The following is a 5000-nucleotide window of genomic DNA, read 5'->3' as shown; positions in this document are numbered from 1 at the left end:
CTTCTTCTTAGCTTTCCAAAGCTTCTAAATTCAGGTAATTCCGATTTTCCAAGCTTAAGTTACACAAGTTACGCTCAAAACTGTCATTTATGCTCAAAATCATCGTTTAGGCCTGCAGAGACAAATTAATAGAATTAGGTAGCAATTATGACCCAAATTGTATGAGAAGTATTTTAAATCCTATCGAAATTAAATACAAAATCATAGGAAAAAATAGGATTATCAAATACCCCCAAACTTAAGATTTGCTCGTCCTCGAGCAAAAAGGAATAAAGATCAAAACAAAAAGAAAGATAAATACCTAGCGTGAATCACAATGCAAGTCTCAAAAATTGTTGGTACATTATTACAGAAAAAAAAAAAAATGCTCAACACTCCAAGAAGTCATAAATTAAATTGACTATCTTTCTCTATCGGTCCCTTGAATAGGTAATCCCCACTTCAGTCTACCTTCCAACTTCCCGGATTATTTTATGCAGAAATGTAAAGTTTATCAAATGGTGGCAGACTCCATAAGCCTAAGTATGGAACTACTCTCCACTAATGTAGACTAAAAATCGCTAAGAATCAAAAGGTCTTTGCAAGCTTGTAATGTTAGGCTCGGGTAGTGGGCTCCAAGGAAAGGGATAGGAAAAACAAAGTAAGAGAACTCGGTTTTCCTCATGCAAACACTAAGAGCTACTTCAATCTCCACTTTCTTTCTCAACCACCAATCAAAGTATCAATCATTTTACAACCCTCAAACTTGTGCATTTCTTATTTTTGATTTTTAATCGAACTAAAGAAATTTTTCTTCTTCTTCTCTTTCTTTTTTTTTTTTTTTTTTTTTGAAATTAACAAATATTTACAACACCATTGAGGTCTCTTGCCCTTCTTTGTGCCATTTTTGCTACCTCCAAACTTAGATTTTGGTCCATCACTTATGAATACACCTCTCAAAGCTCTTTGTGTCTACATTAGGTCCATAATTCCCTAAAGGGTATGATAAAGTGTTTAGGGTATAGGGATTGGACAATTTTTTTGTTTGCAAGGAAAATAACAATCATAATCTCATAAGGCTCAAATGGGTGATTAGGGAAAGATTCATTCATGGGTAGGCTGGAAAGGCTTAAACGTTCCGAAAATGCCTAAATCATTTCCTCAACAATGTCTATCCTAGAATTTCGCCTCAAGCACTTCTTAACTAGGTTCTAGAGTCCACCACATTATCAAGACTTCCCTAACCACATAAAATGTTTCTAAGCATGCCGAAAGAGTGAAAATGGTGGGTTGAACCACTCAACGAACCTCAAGCTAAATCAAGTCAACCAACCTAAACTTGAAGCATGCTTAACATTTTCCTAAAAAAATATCCAACAATTTAGTCTCATCATAGACTTATGCAATTCATCTAGGCACACAACACCACACAACAAAACACCCTAAACAATAACAATCAAAGAACTTAAAACAAAAGAAACACAATTTTGAGCTAAAATACCAAACAAACTAAACATAAAAATTTTCCTACCCCCAAACTTAAAATGACATTGTCCTCAAGTCACACCATAAGAACAGGATAGAGAAAAGAGAAGGGTTAAAATACTCCCCTAATTAATCCCGAAGTGTTTCCTTTATGTCAATGCCCAACATCCATTCATTATCTTCATCGTCATAAGAATCTGTCAAAACAAGAAAACTCTGGTGCACCAATTTTGTAAAACACATTCCAGATTAGTAAGGGAAATATCAACCTCATCAAACTAAAATCAAAGTTCAAAATTAAAAATAAACTTCAACAAAAACAAATAAACTGAAAAAACTTGGGTTGCCTCCCAAGAAGCGCTTGTTTATAGTCAGAAGCTCGACTTTCCCATGGTCCTTCGTCAATCTGGATCCTTGTGGGGTGCTTCACTTCCTATTGCCACCTCTTGGTCTTTCCTTTGGAATTTCGAACATTCTCTAAGCATCTTTTCAGAACTTCAAGTTTGTAATGCTACTTGAGATGAGATGGTGATTGGTTGAGTCTAATGTTTGGAGTCTCTTCCAACACCAATTTTGACTTGTTGCATTTACACCAAATTCCTCAAATTGTTCCTTGTGAGGCGAGTTGCTTGGTTGAAATTCCCCTAAGTATCTTGCACACGAATTTGCTTTGAGCTTTTCCTCTTCATTAGTCTTTTCTTCATGTTCTTCCAACTTTTCTTCACTGTGAGGTTGCTCCACACATATACCTCTTCTCAATGTTATGAAATTTAATTGTTCTTTAGGATTTGTGACCGTTGTGCTTGGTAAAGAACCTTGAGATCTCTCTTCAATTGTTCAACCATTGCCCTACTTGAACCCTCAAATTTCGAATGGACACTCCTTGATTTATGAAGTTTGAGCATGTCTCATTCATAAAACTTGTGGTTTCTTGCATGAATTTCTCGACATATCCTCCAATCTCGACATTCTTTGCTCACATGGTTGATGATTCACCACTGGTTGATGGTTTGGCACTGTCTTTTGATTTGATTGCTGCTTTGATTGCTCCAGGACAAATTTGGGTGATTCCCCTAAACAGATTGTAAGTGTTAGAGAAGGAGTCTTTTGTAGCCTTTGTGAACTAACCATGTAATTCACTTACTCGGTTGTTGAGAAGATTAACTGGTTTCCATCTTAGCATTCCACACTCCCATGGTTTCCTACACAAAATTCACAATTTATAAAAGGTGAGTGAATAGAATTTACATTCTACCTCCCAATTGGCTTTGAAGTGATGCAATTTGTGCAGATAATGTGGTGAACACATCGACTTCATGTAGACCATTGTTCTCTTCGCATTGCTCTCTCATTAGGTCTTTGGTAGTTATATTGGCCATCACATCAAGCAATTCATAACATCTTCTGGGGTCTGTTATTTAAGGCTCCACCTATTGCCACATCTACCATAGTTTGAATATTTGCTAACAACCCATTGTAAAATTTTTGGACTTGTATCCAGTGGTAGACCATGATGTGGACCCTTAACAACTCCGGGTACCTCTCCCAAGCTTCATAGAGCGATTCATCATTGCCTTGCATGAAAGAGATAATGTCGTTTCTCATTTTTGCCGTCTTCTCTGGTGGGAAGTATTTTGCAAGAAACTTTTGAGCTAATTCGTCCCATGTGGTGATTGTCCCAACTGGGTGTGACATGAGCCAACCTTGTGCCTTATCTCTCAGTGAAAATGAGAACAATCTCAGCCTAATTGCATCATCAGTCATTCCATTAACCTTGAATGTGTCACATATCTCTAGAAAGCTAGCGATATGCAAAATTGGATCCTCATATGAATTTCCACCAAATTGAACTGACTGTTGGATATCTGAATTATTGTCGGCTTAATCTCAAAGTTCACTGCAACAGGTGGCCTTGTAATACCATAATTGCATTCTTGCACCGTTCTATGGCATAATCCCTCAATGTTCTATGTACTTCTACCATGATCTCCACATGCACTACAAGAACAGTTAATTAAGCTTAACTACAATAATAATAATAAAAAAAAAAAAAAACTACAAGAAAGAACTCAAGCTTAAGATTATACAATATTATGATTAACTACAAAAATGAAATAAAAGCTTCAATTTAGCACTACACTAGATCTATCAATATAATAATCAACTATCCCCGGCAACGCGCCAAAACTGATGCGTGTTTACTACAACATGCAAAAATAGCAAGTGCACTAGTCGCACAAATAATAAAGTGATGAGTGAGTATCGTTCACACGAGATATGTTACTAAGTACCATTTCTCTAGTTTAAGTCCTAATTGAAGCAACAATAATTGGATTGATGAAAATTAACAAACTAAATACAAATTAACAAAATATAAATGAATGTAATGAAATTAAAGCAAAACCCAACAACTTAACTAATTAACAATGCTAAAAAATGCTAGGGTGTTGTTTCACCTAGATACGCTACTCAAATCAATTCTATTACCCAGTTCTAATTCCTTGATTGAAAATCAATTCTTCAAGTTGTAAAACATACATTCTCAGGCTACATTTCCCTACTTATCCCTATCAAGCTTCCACACCCAACAAATGAAGATTAATAGTTCAAAGTCTTTTAAGCTTTATGGAATTCTATCTAGATTTCATAGATCGTTAAACCTATCTCTAGCGTTTGCTAATCTACGGTATTATCCCAAGAGGCACAATCACAAATCACTCTCAGTCTCATTTGAACAACACACATTTGAATGGTAATCACATCCAAAAGTCATTAACAAAGAGATAAATACTCAATTATGAAATTAAAACTCAAAGTAAATCAATTCACATAAATTTGAATCATTGCACAAGATTACATCAAACATAGCTAAACAACTTAGTTCATACTGAAACGAATTAAATAACAAAAACAAACTGAATCAGATTCATCATTGAAAACAGCAAAAGATGGAGAAATCTTCTCTAATTTGAAGCCCAAATCTTCATTAATCTTCTTCTTTCAAGAGCTGCCTTCCAAATGATGAACCAGACCTCTTTTCTCTTCCTTTTCGCTCTAATTTATACCTCTCTCACTTAAGGATGAAACCCTAGCAAGCCAAAACGCGTCGTTTTATTTTTACATCTGATGCAGGTTTCGCCGCGGCGAAGCTTTTTCCTTGCCTCGGCGAGGACTTGAAGCCAAGTTTTCACCCTTGTCCGGTCATAATTATGAACAACCCAAAACATGAACATTGTAGCTCTTCTTCTTATCTTTCCAAAGCTTCTACATTCAGGTAATTCCGAGTTTCCAAGCTCAAGTTACACAATTTATGCTCAAAACTGTCATTTACGCTCAAAATCATCTTTTAGGCCTGCAAAGACAAATTAATAGAATTAGGTAGCAATTATGGCCTAAATTGTATGAGAAATACTCTAAATCCTATCGAAATTAAATACAAAATCATAGGAAAAAATAGGATTATCACCTCCTAGCTCCAAAGTGACCTCCACATGCATAAGAATGACAAAAGGTGAGAATGGAAATAATTTCATTTT

The sequence above is a fragment of the Pistacia vera genome, unplaced genomic scaffold, assembly GCF_008641045.1.
Source record: "Pistacia vera cultivar Batoury unplaced genomic scaffold, PisVer_v2 Contig200, whole genome shotgun sequence".
NCBI lineage: Eukaryota > Viridiplantae > Streptophyta > Magnoliopsida > Sapindales > Anacardiaceae > Pistacia > Pistacia vera.
The sequence above is the reverse complement of the archived record's forward strand: the minus strand, read 5'-3'. Positions refer to the sequence as shown.